At 55.6% G+C, this 18,144-nt stretch overlaps 1 protein-coding gene across 1 annotated transcript in view; it reads right to left on the reverse strand.

Moving 5' to 3' along the window:
• Positions 1 to 18,144, reverse strand: part of LOC119097987 (irregular chiasm C-roughest protein) — a 96,154-nt gene that overhangs the window by 63,716 nt on the left and 14,294 nt on the right. Inside the window, exon 2 of the mRNA XM_037220923.1 lies at positions 11,634 to 11,721. The gene's annotated coding sequence lies outside the window, so the exon portion shown is untranslated. The remainder of the gene's footprint in view (positions 1 to 11,633; positions 11,722 to 18,144) is intronic.

Below are 18,144 nucleotides of genomic sequence, written 5' to 3' on the forward strand. Positions count from 1 at the left end.
CCACTCAGTGGGAGTGAGAGCTATTCTTGGGGTGCGAGAAGGCTTCGGCGGCGAAACGCTGTGAAGAACAAAAAATCGAGCAGCTGCTAATAATTGGGTTCAGAGTTGTTGTGCTGATATTGACCGTTCATAATCGGAAAATGCTGGTTAGGCGATGTTATTAAGAAAGGCATTCGCTATCATGGATGGAGACTCCGCTCCGACTATCGTTATCGACTGGTATGTGTAAGCATGCACGCGCCGCATAAGGTGGTGCGAATGTAAAGCTGAAATGGCAACTGTAAATTCTAAGATACTAGACGAGGACCTTAGTCCGAACAATCACTCCACTTGTGACACAAATTCCTCGTCCCAATCTCTCCGTAAAGTAAAACATTTCTCATATTGTTAATACTCGAGTCTTCTGCTCGACGATTACGAGCACTCATACGTACAGCTTGAAACATCGAGCTTGTCGATTTAACCCGCATTTTTCTTGATGACCTCGTTAACCGATTTCCTGGCATACTGAATGCTGATAACTGCCGACACAGGAGCTCTGAACTTAATCCCAAAAAAGCGGGAGTTCAAGGCCTTTCCTGCTTAAATCCAGTGCTCCTGAACATCTCTGACGGGTTAGTCCGGCACTGGGGAGCCCTCGAAGCCCGCGTCAATCCTATGCGTCACCGAGCGGCACGGCTGGCCGGGAGGGGCGCCAGCCGTTGCCAGGGCCCGCCGCCCAAACAGCGTGCGGACGTGCCTGCTCACACCGCCGGCCCTTTACACGCGCCATCACCAGGTCAATTGGGACAGCCATTAATTACCCCACTCCTTGCTTGGCAATTTGTTCGTTATTTGCATGCATCTTTAAAACAATATCTGCCCGGAACAGGGTTCGCGTATGACGGCGGTAATTAAATGTAATTAGCAGCGCTGACGGCGAATCGCTGAATGCCCTCAAGACAAACGGATCGGCGAGCACAGACACTACATAGATGACCCTGTCCGTCAGCATACAATTGATGAACAATTACAAAGGAGTGGGGGCGGGGGGGGGGGGGCAGAGTGAGGCATAGGCCGGGACGCGGGGCGTCAATACAGGAGTAAATTAATACAGAGCGCTGGAACGCGCACCAAGCAGATATACACGAGATGTGTGGACATAGGCGTATGCTGTGGACTGGACAATATAATGGGAAAACCAGGCTCGAAAGAGGGATATGGAAATGGACAATGAACACCGTAAGAAGCTGGCTAAAACACGAGGTACGAGAGCGGGAATGCACAGCGTGAGAAGTGTGCATCGAACATTTAAGGAACAGGCCAGCTTATAAGAAACATGAACATGTACAAGGAGACTAGAAAGTGTGATGTCGCCAGGAGCGTCAGCGAGACGGAGGACGGAAAGTCGAACAGAAACAGAAGTGCACGAACGTACGAGGCAACGTCGCGTAACGGGCGAAACACCTGCTTGACCCCAGCGTGGAGCTTCGGTAGATGCAAGCCTAGGTGTCAGGAAGGTAGACAGAATATGCCAAGTATATACAGAAAGACACATTGGAGTCTCACCGGCGATCCTACTTTGAACAAACAACTGCTTACTTGTTATGTCATTAATGCGCCCGCCCTCATAAACAGGAGTTGTATGCGCATCGCAGGCGTGACGCTGTGCGTGCGATATGTACCTTCCTGATATGCATAACAGCGTACAAGATGCATTCAGCACAAAACGGCGTGCTGATCCCCGTCATGATTGTGCTTGTGACCGCCTGCTGCCTGCCTGCGATGGTCGTGCCGTCAACAGCAGGACCCGTCCCATCTGCGCGGTGTGCAGATGGGCGTACGCACACCACAGCCAGCCGCCGAACCCGAACGTCGGTGCCAGGGCTTGAGTGCCGGATGCACCTGCTCGCCCCCCCCCCTCCCATCCAATGCGTATGCCTACCCTCCCTTTACCCTTGACTTCCAGCAGCCAGATCAACGGCAGCGACTCTCCCGTAATGACCCTGATGTGACTTGTAAACGCGGCAGGCGAAGCCTCGTTTCCAGCGGGATTGATCACCTACGCGGCCGGAGCAAGCAGCTGCGCCCCGGCCGCACAGAGCCGCTTTATACGCGGCCCGGCGGCCTGCAGAGTGGTGTTTAGCCTCCGGACGGGAGCGGATCCCCTGTGACGTCAGCACGTCTACCTGTGACGCAGCACCTGACGCCGGCCGCGAGGAGACGGCTGACGCCTCGATCCGAGCCCGGACCAGGGCGGCAGCGGGACGGGGCGAGGGGGCGGACCCATCAGAGGGAGCAGATCACGTGCGCCGCCCAGCTGCAGGCGGCGCGGCGGCGAGGCGCCCGGTTCCGGCAGCCCGCTCCCAACCCGTCAGGGAGATGTGCTGGCGGTCCGTCAGGGCGCCGGCAGCTGTGGCCGGCCGGTGCCCAGGTTCAAACGGGCCCGCAGAGCCGCGCTCTGCCTACTGCCGGTCCTCGGCTCGGACCAGGCCGGCGGGCAGCTGCCAATGCACACACGCACAAGCGCACGCGCACGCACAAGCGCACGCGCACGCACAAGCGCACGCACACGCACACGCACACGCGCACACGCACACGCACACACACACACACACACACACACACACACACACACACACACACACACACACACACACACACACACACACACACACACACACACACACACACACACACACACACACACACAAAGGGCGGCGGACGGCGGCTCAGCACACCACAGACAAGCGAGCAGTGCCCGCCCGAGATCTCATGAGATATAATTTATCGTTTAATAAATACCGGAAGATTACCTGGGCGTAGCTTGATTCTCCGTAAGCCAGTTGTTTAACACGCACCCGGGTGGTCGGCTGAATACGCTTCGCTCGGGTGTGATGGGGGTCAATTTGACTCCCGCTGATATCTCAAAAACTAAGATAGCTGGAAACACCGAATTCACAGAGTAGATTGATATATACGTGCACTCACTTACGTTCAAATTTGAGGTTCCTAGGTAATGACCTTTGGGTCAAATAAGGTGAAACAAGGTCAAGTTTTAGACTGGTGTCTCAAGTGCCCCCAGAATCCCTTAAGCAACCGTCATGAGGCAAGATACATCTACTAACCAAAGGGTCAAAAAGGTCAGTGACCTTGTTTAACCTTAATAAGGTCAAGGTGGACAAATACCTACGGAATTGCTCACATTTTACATTTAAAGGAGCGTAAGATTGCGCTGGGAGGTATGTTCCAAAAAACACAACGTTTGCCTGGGTCATTATAGGTAAATGACCTACTCTAGCCTTTAAAAAGTCCATCGGGCTTGCTTGCTGCGGTCCCTGTCATTAATAAATTCGAAATGAGCACCGGAAACTACCCCATAAACCCAATCTTTCGAGGAACAAAGCAGGCTAGTTTAGCTCATTCTGACCTGCAAACCTGACCCTCGGCCAATTGGATTACACGATATTCTAAATTCAGTCCCTTTATTGCCTAAGAAACTATTTCAGATACGTACGGCTTCGTGTACCACCCCGTTGTTGTATCGCATTGAACGAATTCTACGAAATGCACTTCGCTGAACAGCCATGGCCTAACTTTGACGTGCTATAGGTCTGCGATCTTACAAGGTTCACCTAACTTTCTCATAAAAAGATCCGCCCTTCATTTATCTACTGCTATGCAAGGTTTGGCACAGCTAAGACGCGCCGATCGAAAATCATTGTGGAAAAACCTTCGGATGGTCAATTTGAGCCTCGCTAGAGCGCATGCTGCAGAATGTGGTGCCGCACGCAAGAGCTGGCCACACTGATCCCACTTCCTGCTCGAATGTTGCAGGCAAGCCCAAGAACGACATATACATGATACCCATGGCTGTGGTGTGGATGACTGTTAGCGCTTGAGAAGGAGGGAGGGAAGGGAAGAGAGAGAAGAGGAAGAGGGAGAGGGAGAGAAAGAGAGAGAGAAAGAGAGAGAGAGAGAGAGAGAGAGAGAGAGAGGAGAGAGAGAGAGAGAGAGAGAGAGAGAGAGAGAGAGAGAGAGAGAGAGAGAGAGAGAGGAGAGAGAGAGAGAGAGAGAGAGAGAGAGAGAGAGAGAGAGAGAGAGAGAGAGAGAGAGAGAGAGAGAGAGAGAGAGAGAGAGAGAGAGAGAGAGAGAGAGAGAGAGAGAGAGAGAGAGAGAGAGAGAGAGAGAGATCCAGAAAAACTTGTACGGGCCTTGATGAATCTACGCCACAAACATACAGCCAATGTCACGGTAAAGTACCCACAAACCGGACTAACTCCCCTCCAGGCCGTTTAACGTGGCACAACGTCGGGCTGATCGTCATATTATTCTACAATTAGGGAAATTAGGAAAGTAAAACAGCTGTACAAGAACAACTAAAACGCGTTAAGATATTTTCTCATCAGCAGTGTTCGCGCTGCGTCTACTGCGTCGATTGGTCATCGGTGAAACAGCATGCACAAGGCGTGGACCACTGCTCCGCAGTCATCTGACGTCATCACCTGCGCTCGCCGTCGCGTGTTACCGGAGGACACACCCCAGCCGAAGACCACAGGTTAGCAGGGACGCCGCGGATTTGAGGCGAGACCGACGGGATCATCGCTTCATCCAGACTCCGCGGCGTGAAGTTCACACACCCCTCCCGCCCCATCCCCCTCCCCCCACCAACACGTCGAGTGTCGTCTCGCTGCGAGGATGTGCATCGATCTTGTACACCGGCTGAGCGTGTCTGTCGTCGGCTATGAATATTTACTGAGACAATTTGCTGTATATGGTAGGCGGCCGGAGCGGTAGGCTCGTCGCCTGTCTCATTCAGCGACCGGGGGTGGTGGGGGAGGGGAGGGGGGTGCTAATAACGGCGCGCCTACTCTCTACGTTAGCTGCGGGGCATCCGACGGCCGGGAGGAACCCCAGCACGCTGTTGGGAGCGATCTGAATCTTATGTTAGGTAGAACGCAAGTCGCAAAACGTACGTCTGGATAACGGTACCACTGAGCCGGTCTCTTGGATAACTAGATACCTAGATAAGTAGATTTCTTGGATAACTAGAGGAGCATATACGAGCTTGTCCTGTGCGCACATGCGTATGTCTATGTGCTGTATTTGTATTGGTTCTGGTTACCATGCGCCAACGGTTTATTGAAGTACGGAGCCCAGCCCGCACAAGGCTTTAACTCTGCAGCTTGAAATGTCTCCGATCGCTTACAAATACAGCCACATTCTGGCACACCAGTCAGTTTCGGCCCTATAGCGCCCAGCCACTGTTTGGAGATCAAACTCTCTTCATCCTGCATAAATATCAAACTTAGCCGATGGGCTTCAAAGTCTTCGTAACAATACTTCAGTGGATCCCAGTGCACGGAACGGAAAACGATCAGAAAGAAAGACAACCCTCTGCACCCAGTCGCAGTCTGAATAATTGCCGAAAAGTTTATTTGCTGGTAGGAAGGCGGAGCGGTACAATATGCATGTCTCGGAACCACCAGACACATTGCAATGCATAGCGGCGGCAGCTGCCCTATATATATATATATATATATATATATATATATATATATATATATATATATATAAGCACAACAAAAGAGGACTCCAAGATCAGGCTCTGGTCCCCCGCTCCGGGCTCACTGACGGCTGATCCGTCTAAGCTCCTGACCACAAACTGCACCAGTACTTACCATTGCGACACGTGATATTGGTTCTGACAAATCCATGGCTGCTGAGCAAAGTGATAAGAGCGCTGCGCTGTTGCTGACTTCCGCATAGCAGCCCGCCGACACCTGTTGGTTGGCGGCTGCCGGCGGCAAGCACCCGGTCATTTGTATCATTTCAGAAGCGAAATGTCAGGCGGGATGACCAGCACGTGGTCATTTATTTCAAGGCAAAGGAGTGACATCAGCGTAGGGGTGATCTCCGCTGACTGCGACGGTTGGGTCACCCTGTGCGAGGGAGTTGCGGCCGACGAATTATGTCTGAATGCGATTCTCTTGATGACAGGTGACAAGTGAAATGCAAGTGTGAGAAGGTACCCGTGATATAGTAAAATAGTGGGAAAAAGGCATGTTTTGCCCTCGGGAAAACTATTGCAAGCACGCCATCCACCTCATAAATGTGTGGAGTTGCCACAAAGCGTCAACACTCATCTCGCCATCGGTGCAACACTAAGGGTCGTATCTCCCAGTGACGGACAACCTGATGACTGACGGGCAACAAATGACGGACAACCCGGTGAGTCGAGTTCTAGGTATCTAGGGGATTGAGCCGACCCAATGATCGCTTTGGAGATCTTTATCTCAAGTATTTTTAACAGAGCTAACAGAACTAGCCGATCGGCATGCCTACATGGAGCTCCAGGCATGCTGCGTCTACAGACGCATTATGCTCCGACGAAGACATGGAATCTTTCTTTCCCTCGGAGTCTTGTCTGTGCGCTGAATTAAGTATGCGTTGTTTCGGCCCTAGTGTGGGTACTGAGGGAGGCAAGGACATGGCAGTGGCAACCTTATTACGGCAACGTTTTAGCACATACTACTTTTGATTTGGTTTCGTCAAGCACAGGGTTCCGACTAACCGCCGATCGATCGGCTAACAGCTGGGTGGAGCTAGTCGATACGCTCCGAGCAGGGTGGAGCTAGCCGATCGGCTAACAGCTGGGTGGAGCTAGCCGATCGGCTAACAGCTGGGTGGAGCTAATCGATCGCCTAACAGCTGGGTGGAGCTAGTCGATAGGCTAAGAGCAGGGTGGAGCTAGCCGATCGGCTAACAGCTGGGTGGAGCTAGTCGATCGGCTCACAGCAGGGTGGAGCTAGCCGATCGGCTAACAGCTGGGTGGGGCTAGCCGATCGGCTAACAGCAGGGTGGAGCTAGCCGATCGGCTAACAGCAGGGTGGAGCTAGCCGATCGACGGACAGCAGGGCGGAGCTAGCCGATCGGCGAACAGCAAGGGAATTAGCCGATCGGCTAACAGCGAAGGGTTGGCCGATCGGCAAGTGTTTCAGCTTACATCTAAAAAAATGATGCTTCGCGGACTTATCAAACACCTCACACATGGCTTTAACTTATCGGCATATCATTCGCGCCTTAAATCCTACATCCACCAGACTTGAGTAGTCCAGTGATCCCACACAGTATGTAGCCAGTATGTTGACCGTGACTTCAAGCGCTCAGTCGCTGCTATGGTCGCATTCCGCACGACAGTTTCGCGTTCGGCCGAACCGTAAAAAATAAATCTCTCTCTGAAATATACAATCCTTTCCCTGCTGCACTGTACGACAAAGATTTTCGAGATCCTACAGGGTTTGGCAGACATTTAGCAATTTACGAGGATGTTGGCAAATTATTTGTAAATCAATCTCTATATTACAATGCATGCATTTTGTTAAATACGCGCTTGATTATGTTTCTTTTACCGCCTACTTTCTATATTTTAGACTTATGTTATTACTGGTGATTGTTGACTTGTCGCCACAACCAGGGGATCCTCTAGCGCAATAATGAGATCATTTTAGAATGTTCGCTGCCCATGGTACGCATCCGCCATAGCCATCTGTATTGCTTCGCCGGTGGTGACGTACCAAGGGCATGCTCATGTGTTATATACGACATCCCGGTGTATTTTTTTACCAAACGTGTTAATTTCTTTGCTGTTGACATTCAATTCTAAGATGTCATACACGTTTCATTATTCATATTCTCTTCCGCTCGTATGCATTCGGCGTGGCGATTTGCATAATGGGACGTTTGGTACGAACGGCGGAGGGGGAGTGGGAGGTTCTTTGCAGAACGCACAAATGTTCTTTTACCATTGATGAGTCACCTTTATTTTAATTTGTACCAGACAAAACATCGCAGAGGGATTTGACATGATAAACATCAATGACGTCACAGACAATGGATCCGGATATGCAGCGAATACTCAAATTACGGCCAAGTTCTCTAGGAAAATAAATTAACGATAAAACTGTTTTTATACGCCCGGCCCACTTAACCCTCACCACGTTAATATGCCGATGCTTAAGGTTTTGCTCGCCGGTGTTTTTTTCCAAGGCAATAAGTAAGGACGTGAACAACATACATGGCCCATACGCATGGAATGAAGGAGAGACCAGAAGAACCGGCACATGTCATCAGGTTGCATTGCACGCAATGCGTATCTGTTAAACGAAAATAGTGGTAAGTGAAAAAAGAAATTGAAAGCCACTCACACAAACGTGCATTCTGTTGACAACCTACCCAGAACGTTAGCAACTAAACCCCAGTTGGTCAAATTTTTTCCAAGCTTCCGATCCCATGACAACCAATATCATACTTTCACCACCGGCATGTGTCAGTGTCGTTTTCTCCTCCGTTTGTCTGGAGGCTGCCTGCCGGCGGCGGCAACGGCGGCCGCCCTCGCCCGCCGCCGCCGCTGCTGCCGCCACCCGTCCGATCCGAGCGGCGCCGGAAGCTCTCGTATAGCCCGCCCCCGGCCTCCCGGCCGCGCTCCGGCCCGCGCAGCACCGTCCGCTAATCCGGCAATCTAACATTGCAGGCGGCCGCCTATCTGTAATTGCCCGGAGGGTCGACTAATGGGCGTGCTAAGTAACCAGGCCGACGGCCAGGGGCGGTAGCTGGCTCACGGCGGAGGGTGCAGTGCCGGTGACTGGCTATCTTACAGGGGCGGTGGCTGGCCCACGGCGGAGGGTGCAGTGCCGGTGACTAGCTATCTTCCAGGGGCGGTGGCTGGCCCACGGCGGAGGGTGCAGTGCCGGTGACTAGCTATCTTACAGGGGCGGTGGCTGGCCCACGGCGTAGGGTGCAGTGCCGGTGACTGGCCACCTTACAGGGGCGGTGGCTGGCCCACGTCGGAGGGTGCAGTGCCGGTGACGGGCCACCTTGCAGGGACAGTCACTGGCCCACGGCGGAGAGGCAGAGCCGGTGGCTGGCTACCTTACAGGGGCGGCCACTGGCCGGGGGAGAAGGTAAAGGGACGGTCACTGGCCGGTGGAGAAGGTACAGGGACGGTCACTGGCCAGGGGAGAAGGTAAAGGGACGGTCACTGGCCGGGGGAGAAGGTAAAGGGACGGTCACTGGCCGGCATAACATGACGACAGAGATCGTTGGCTGTTCCAGCGACGTGCGATGTTATTCTTTCGAACACCAAACTTGGGTCATTACTTTACGACTGCCGTCTCCCCCCTCCCCCCCCTCCCCCACCTCCCCCATTGTCCCGTCCTCACTGGATGGTTTGTCTCTGGCTGAACTGCGTTTTATCTTGGTGCCTCATTAGCCCCGATGGCCTAAGTGATGCCTGGACAGCCGTGTAGTGGCCTGATTGTCTTAACGAACAGACGCCACCCGCGGAGACATTCCACAGAGATCGTGTCCGCTTGGCGCATCTGGGGCTCGCGGAGACGCCAGGCTGCGGCCGTTCCAGAAGATTCGACACCGGCTGCTATTGTAGTCACCACATGGACTTCGCCATCTACTTCAGTATACGTATCGAGCATCGAAAACTAATGTGCCGTGCATGGACAAGCTCAAACATCGTACATCAAAAAACGCACGCAGCCGGGAACGCACACAAAGTCCGTATCACCGCAGCCCCTGACCGACAACGATCCGAACACCGACTGCAAAAAACGTGAAAACATCCAGGATCTACAGTGTGGCCCGGAATCTGCTACCACATCGATGACCGGCCGGCACAAGGTGTCCGCACGTCCTTCCAGCGCGCACTCCGCCGTGGCCACTCTGGTTTCGGTCGGTGCGGAGCGCACGCGGCGGTCGACTCCCCACTCGCGCCCGCTAAACACACGGTAAACACTGCGCGCCGCGTGGGGCGGCCGCACTTTTTGCGGCGCGGCTGGGATCGTCGCCCGGCGCACCCCCGCTCCGCGCTGCCAGAGGAGCGCGCCGCCGGACGCAGGCGGCCGGGGCCGGGCACCGCGGCTGGGATCCTCGCCCGGCGCACCCCCCGCTCCGCGCTGCCAGAGGAGCGCGCCGCCGGACGCAGGCGGCCGGAGCCGGGCCACCGCGGCGGAGGCGGTCAGCCGGTGACCGCACCGTCGCCCGGCGCATGACTCATTCATCGCACTAGATAGGGGTGGCGCCGGCGGCTGATCGGGCGCCGGGCCGCCGGCGGCGCGTGGGAAGTCGGGGAACACGTCACACACCATGTGACCGGCCCCACGTGACGCACCCATGACCCAGCGCCGGCGCTAAGCTTATCACAGTGAACGGTATCCAGCGCGCTACCGACCTGGCGAGGAAGACGCATTGGTGCGTCGCGGATCGGTAACTGCCTGCACACGCATGGCCACAGACACTGCTCGACGGATTGGTGCGACGCGGATCGCAAACTGCCTGCACACGCATGTACACAGACATCGCTGGACGCATTGGTGCGCCGCCGGTCGGTAACTTCCTGTACACGTATGTATACACACCAGTGACGTGGCTTGTGCGCGTGTTGAAGTGTTTACGCATAAAACGTTGTACCGTGTTACAAAGCGTTTGATAAAGAGGTTATACAAGCGTTTAATAAAGAGGCAAATCAATTACGAGGCTCAAGGCGGTATCATTACCGCATCCCGTGAAGATCAAAGTTATTCACCTATGCCCGTCTTTTGTAACATACGGAAAAGTTACAGCATTTACTAGTTCAGATGCTGGCTTCATGTCAGCCATTCGCTGCTAACGCTGCGATTTTTCCGAACAACTCAGATTTAACACGGACCTGTGTGGAATCTGCATTAAATAGATGGATGCAAGGAATATATATATATATATATATATATATATATATATATATATATATATATATATATATATTCGGTTTCGGTATATATTTATATATATATATATATATATATATATATATATAGATATGAAAGTGTGGAATGGAAATAAAATCCCTGTATGGAGACCCAATGCATCGCAAGGCTGCCTAAATTATTACGGCGTTGGAAGGCATGCGATCACGACATCATTATATAAATAGTTTATATGCATTTCAATCACTAGTGATTATCGGTGGACTCCAATACCTTAAAAATTTCGCGAATTTCGGGGCTTCTTTTCCCTTAGTGCGCACCCACCCCGACCGATTAAAAGAGATGTGCCTCCCACTTCACTGTTCGCATGTAATGTCAAATACACAGAGGCAAAACAATGGGGCATATATGGAGACACTCCTAAACTTATTTGGTGTCAGTGAACCCACAGTAATCCGCTACGCTAGCGCGAAGACGCTTAACTGTGGCCCATGGAACTAGACGGATGTACGCTCAGCTCAGGCCCCAGATGATGATGATTTGGGCTTTGGGGCGCACCGACTACGCTGGTCATATGGCGCTCAATCAGGCCTCAGACAGCCGTCCCACTCGTCAAAGGCCCCAGAGGTTTTCAAATTAAGGGAAGCAGGTGACCCAGCTTACACATGCATACTGAAATTTCCGTGCATTACAATTACGCACTAGCGTTCTGTTGAACTTCGTACAATGCACTCAGTAGGATCTCGGTTGAAGAACCTGGGTTTTGGTCACCACACTCAAGCTTAGACAACGTCTTTCGCCGCCATCGGTTTAGACACGGTCCTTGCGCCGGTCGCTATCACAGAAAGTAGACCGCACAGTCGCGACCAGCGTGCACATTCGGAGGACGGGACTTACCTGCACCCTGTGTGGCTGTCCCGGAGAACAGGGACCAGGTGCCTCGAAGAACAGGAAACCGATTACGCACGAGACAAGCTCAAGACCCCTGCAACAGATGGTCGGAGATTAGTATCGGCGCGTGGCGGTGCGTCACAGACATTCCACGCCAGCAGGCAGAGGAGCACCTGTAGACGGAACGAGCGCACGTGTACAATCAGACGATAGTGGCCAAGACGACTGTAGTAGGCACGCTTGGAGCGCATTACATTGCGACAGACAGAAACGTGGATTGTCTCGTAAGGCACACAAGTGCAGCGTTCATGCGTTGCTCTTAGAGTCTTCCCGCCGACCGGGTCAAATTTCATAGCTGGTCTGAAAAAACTCGTGTTCTTGTGACGATGTAGGTTTGTTACGCAGTACATTCAGAGAAGGCGATTTAGCGCCAGTTTGACTCCAGCTCAAATCACAAGTGTGCGTCATGTCAGACCGAATGCTTAAGCTGTGCACAAGTCGAGAGGTGTCGTATCCCACAAATCACAAGATGTTCCGCGGACGTCCTCCTCCACGAGTCCTCCCAACCTAGCACTTCCGAGCGTCCTCTTTCACAACTCCTCCCCACCAGTCCTTCCCCAGCGTCCCCCTCCACGACACCTCCTGCCCAGTCCTCTTCCACGATCCTCCAGACCAATTCTTTCCGATCGTTCTCCTCCAAGACTCCTCCCGAGCGTTCTCCTCCACGCCTCCTCCCGACCAGTTCTTTCCGAGCGTTCTCCTTCACGACTCCTCCCGACCAGTTCTTCTCGAGCGTTCTTCTCCACGTCTCCTCCCCACCAGTTCCTCCCGCGCGTTCTCTCCACGCCTCCTCCCGACCAGTTCTTCCCGAGCGTTCTCCTCCACGCCTCCTCCCGACCAGTTCCTCCCGCGCGTTCTCTCCACGCCCCCTCTTGACCAGTTCTTCCCGAGCGTTCTCGTTCACGACTCCTCCCGACCAGTTCTCACTGAGCATCCTCCCCCACAACTTCTCCCGATCCGTCCTCCAATCACGTTTCAAAACAACGGTGATAATCCGAAAAATTGTTGCGTGGCGAATGGATCTTAAACAATACAAATATATGCAGAACGTTTGTGAGCGTTCCCAAGCTGCCTGGGCTGGGGAGCGCGTTCTGCTGATCGTCATGCAGTTTCGGTTGCAACACGCGCGGTTGGCAATGCTACAGCGGCGGAACAAGTACATGATGCACAGGGTGGACTGTTCATGCCTGGCGGCCAGAACACAAGTGTGCATCGTTTGAGTGCGGCGTTTGAAAGCTTAATACCCCATGCACGAGCTCACGGCACAGGAATGATGACATCTGGGCAGAACGTCAGGGTACTGTGGAGTCGGCGGCCCTCAGAGCCGTCCTCGCGGCCTGTTCTGACAATGGCCGGGAGCGGGGGTCCCGGCGTGTTTACGTGATGTATCAGGTTGCGCTACCACTGGCCGTCTGTTGACAGAGAGGGAACGCTGTCTGGACGTGCTCCAAGTTTACCGGCGGCGGCCGAGGAGCGCCACAGGACAGTTGTGGCATGTGCGCCGCAGTTGTCGCCATGGCGCACGCGACACTGCTCCGTAATCCCCAGCAAAGCGTCGGCGAAATGTGCTGGCGGCTGGCGATATCGCCTGCGGCATTTTCACCGCACCACGACGAAACCATCTGACGAATCCGTTCAGCTGCTTTGGCGCCACGTACGACATAGTCCGCAATGGGACTAGGCAGTTCAAGTCGTCCGCTTGAAGTGCGCCGCAGTTGAAATCAAGTCAAAGTGCAGAGGCACGATAAGCTTGGGACGGTTGAAATGATTCTAAGGCCGCGGATTGGGTAAGGCCCGGGGGATTGTTATGAGTTGTGAGAAACAAATAACTTCTATCTCGCTGACTATCCATAACTATACAGGCAGAATAATACGTTTAGGGCGTGTCGTTATGATGCACTCTGAAATCGAATAGCGCATACAACACAACACATACGACCCACGGGACTACGTGTCGGGACTGGGCGTCAATACATGGCAAACAGGCCTCATACCAGCTTTTCCGACTCAACAACCTTCACAAAGCGCGATGCCGGAGGTTGCCAGCTGCTGCTGCTCTCGGTTGCCTTAGCTGCGTACTCATTTCCCTTGCGTGCCCCATATTCCTGCCTGATCCTGAGTCGCTGTGAGCTGGCTGGACCCTAGCGTGTCGTCTGGCCGAAGTTGTCCACTCAGAATGCAGCCGACGTCAAGTCCTCGGCTTGTGTGTTCATGCTGCCCGGCCGCGGCTGAGCGTGCGTGATGCCACCCGAGCGCGGCTTAATTACAGAAACGGAACATTTGACACTAAGGGACGTGCACGGAAGCCCGCGGTTCACTGGAGGTGTGTTTATCAACACCCACTTCGGGAAAATTTAACTGGGTTTCGGAACGACAGATGCAGAGGCGAAAAAGCTCAATAATAAATCCAACAACACACAGAACTGAACGCAGATAATTATAGCACGACTCCTGCTCATCGACACTGAGAAGTGCAGGCACAATTTAAAGGTCACGATCGGTCACAGGCTGCAGTCCGGTCAATCTGTGAATGCAATATCCGGCATCCCACCACGAAATCGCCATACTCAATCGTCCAGGGTCATGCATTCATTGGCGCAACAATGCGTTGCATTCAACCTACACGTAATCGAGGCGTTTAACCCATGAATGGTACGTACACATGTTGCTCAACAGAGGAGTGAGACGCAAGCAATTATTCGCGAAAATATGCATTGTTGGTATTAATTAAATTACATAACATCACATTGCAAAGGTCACGAGCGACTGAGAAGCCCTAGGATGGCTACCTTTTTGAAGCTCAACCGTGCACACGTTTGCGTCTCCAGCGCTTTGAGGACGGTGGCATCGCGCTAGAGAACAGGAGTAATCTGCGCGCGTCTATTTCTCGCTCCGGTTCCCTCTGTTTGTGTTGTACGCACGGCGGGAACGAGTGCCACTGGGGGGGGGGGGGGGGGACGGCGACGCGCCTGACTGACAGGGCGTATGGACGGGGCTGGTCGGAGGCCACAAAAGGATGTTGTCTGCTCACTGCACTGCCTATTCGAGAAGCAAAACAGACCTCGTGTGTGGCCTGCCGTGGCCATGATCCAGTATTTCACCGGTACGACGGCCGAGAAAGACCCACAAAGGTGTCAATGCTCTCTCAAACTTAAACTCCAAGTCGCCTGTAGATGTGGAGCAGGCTGTATGTGCGACGCGTCAGTGATGGTCATTAGATCCTAACATGTAGGTCTGACCAGTGTGTAGAAGCAAATACAGATAATGAGACGACGATGAGAAACAGATGTTGCCATCGTGTCCGTATCTATGTTTACTGCTACGTGCATACCGTTCGCACATCCCAGCGTCTAATGGTCCAAGCCATCAATTCGCAAGTAACTAAAGCTAACAGGTAACAAACGCACCCAGTCCGTCGACCCAACTCGAGGCCATACCACGGACCAGGACCATCCTGTGCCCTGTACCGGACCCGGACCCCTGTACCGGACCCGGACCATCATATGCCTCGTGCCGCAGGCCCGGACCATCCTGTGCCTTGTACTGCGGAATCAGACGGTCCTGTACCTTGTACCGTGGACCCGGACCATCCTGTGCCTCGTACCGTGGACCCGGACCATCCTGTGTCTCGTACCGCGGACCCGGACCATCCTGTGTCTCGTACCGCGGACCCGGACCATCCTGTGTCTCGTACCGCGGACCCGGACCATCCTGCGTCTCGTACCGCGGACCCGGACCATCCTGTGCCTCGTACCGCGGACCCGGACCATCCTGTGCCTCGTACCGCGGACCCGGACCATCCTGTGCCTCGTACCGCGGACCCGGACGATCCTGTGCCCCCCCCCCCCCTCTACCGCGGCCACAGCCCATTCTGTGCTCCGACCCCACCCGCTGGCCGAGGCTCGGATGACACTCGGAGGCAATAGCGACACCCTGAGGTCGGGCGGTGTTGTCGGCGACAACAGCGGAGCGGCTAGATCAAACAGTGACGGGTCAGGGTCGCCGAGCGCGCCAGACGGAAATGGATCGACGGAGGGCATCCGCGGACTGCGGCGTTGGGCGCGGCTCCAGCGGTGCCGCCTCACCGTTCGCCCCCGGACACGGGCGGTCGTCCTTCGCCGCCGCCGGGCCGGGACGATGGGGCCGTCCGCTTGAGCCGGTCGGACACGACCCCTCGCGTCGGGGAGGTGCCAGGTCGTGGTACGGTGCAGGTGGCGGGGTGAGTTTGTGCGTGTTGAAAACGTGCGGGGCAGACTGCTTGTGCGGCAAGTGTGAAAACCGGACGGGAGCGGTCCAAATTCGGCATTGCCCGTCAGGCGCCACAATCTACAAACCTGAGAAACCGGCGACACAAATGTGTTCATGAATATACCGAAGGCGACCGGAGCTCAGATGACGGAAAGCCGAGCAGGGTTCGGATACGTCGCCTTTATACAGAAGGAGTGCGCATTTCACATCCCTAGCCTGACCGCTGACGTAGCCAGCCACCAGCGATGACGTCGATCACACGAAGCATTTAGGGGAATGGGTTGCCGGGCACACTCCCAGCAGTCGGTCTGTCTGAGCGCTGCTGACTTTCCCCTGGCCCAGCCCTCCGAGGGAGCCAAGGCAGTCCGTCTGCCGTCTGACCCGCAGCCTCAGGCGAGCTGCGGCCAGTCTGTCTCAGTCAGTCGGCCGGGCGCCGCCGGTGCGGGGCCGGGCCGGCTGGGAGCGGCGGGCGTGTTTGGCGGCGCAGCTGCCGTGTCGGCCGGCACCGTGACCCTGGGCGGAGCGCTCGGCCTCGTCGACCGTGGACAGCCGTCAGCCGCGCTACACAGCACCTGTCACGGCCGGCGAGCTGACGGGGCCTGACAGCCGACGGCTGTCAGGCGCGGATGGTCGCCCGCCGTGGGGTGTGGTGAAGGGGGGACGGCGACGCTCAAAGGGAAGGCAAAGTCGTCAGCCGGGGAGAACCACTGCAGAAGATGCGATGGTGGTATCAGGCGGGAAGGCGCGACTGTCAGGAGGTGAGGATCTGTCGCGCTGGGAGGAGGGGGACGGGGGCACGTTGTTCAGGCAGAGAGGCGGGACCACCGCCGGATGTAGGACAACAGGACCGTCCTCTGACGGACCTGTTCGGCGGAACAAGCCTCAGGCGCTGAGGACTGCCGTAAGGCGACAGTCAGATGCGGCGGTCAGGTGCGGATGTTGGACTGTCGGGAGAACAGGCGCAGCCCCTGCCAGATGGCGGGAAAAGCGCGGCGCGCAAAAGAGCGACGCGACAACCCTCTCTCCGCGCTGCGCCGGTGCTGCGGCAAAAACGGGCTGACTGAGATGTTTGTGGCGCCTGCTGCCGCGGCGTGTTGCGAGCTCGCCGTCCAACGGAGGGACGGCCCGCCCCGTCACAGCCAGCCGACGCCGACCAGCGCCTCCAAACAACACCTCCCGCAAGGGCGGTAGGGTCAGAGGAGACTAGAACACTCCTGCGGATTACAACGACGGCGCATCGCAAGCCCCGCAGCCTCGTATTTAACAAGGCCACCTCGCCGTGCCCTGACGACACGGTGTGACTCACAGACGAAAGCGTCTCCGGATCACAGCCCGGCACGGCTGCTCGCTTTCAAGAATCCTACACGCAGGCATCCCCGGCATTTCGCAGACGCGTGCGGGACCGCCGTACACAGCGGCGGGCCGGCGGGCCGAGACGCGCCATCTATCACGGCGCCGCCTCCGAGTGACCGCTGCCACGCCGCCCGGCGCGCACGGCGGCGGGCGTGGCGTGAGTTACGGCCGGCTGGCGGCGCGGGACGGGGGCGGCCCGGCGCGCCTGGTGTTGACGATCTCGTCAGAGGTGCCGGGCCCGTGCAGCCGTCAGCGCGCGACGGACGGCCGTCACACGGCCGTCTAATCAGCGCGATGTGTTGACGCGCCGCCGCCCGCCTTAGACGCTCGCGTTTCAATTAATGACCAGTTCACCGGAGGTGCGGCGGCGCGGAGTCGTCAGAAACTCGACCCGGCGGCGGCGCTCATTCCCGGCCACGTCGCTGGGAAGCGGCGTGCAGCCGTCGTCAGGCTCGCAGCTCTTTCAGGCTAATGGACCGGCTCATGTAGCACCGTGACGTCAGTCCGGCCCTTCATCCAGAGAATGAATGACGCCCCGCCCGAAGCCCGCCGCCGATGTCATACAGCCCACTTCATGTCACCACAACGGCGTCCTGTCTCCCCTCCCTTCGCAGCCCCGCCCCGTGCCGTAGCCGGCGGCGACAAAAGAGCACGACCTGTCCCATTCCATTCACGCTCGGATCCATAAAACCCGCCGCCGTCGCACCGGCCGCCGACTGTCCGCGCAGGCAAATCGCGCTGAGCGATGGCATTTTTGCCGCTCAGCAGTTCGACGGGCGCGTTCGTTATGGCGCAGCGGCGGCGGCGCTGAGCTGGCACCGCGGCGCGTCGCCCCCGCGCCCAATCGCGGCGCACC

The sequence above is a fragment of the Pollicipes pollicipes genome, unplaced genomic scaffold (genome assembly GCF_011947565.3).
Source record: "Pollicipes pollicipes isolate AB1234 unplaced genomic scaffold, Ppol_2.1 Scaffold_2555;HRSCAF=2994_pilon_pilon_pilon, whole genome shotgun sequence".
NCBI classification, from domain to species: Eukaryota; Metazoa; Arthropoda; class Thecostraca; order Pollicipedomorpha; family Pollicipedidae; genus Pollicipes; species Pollicipes pollicipes.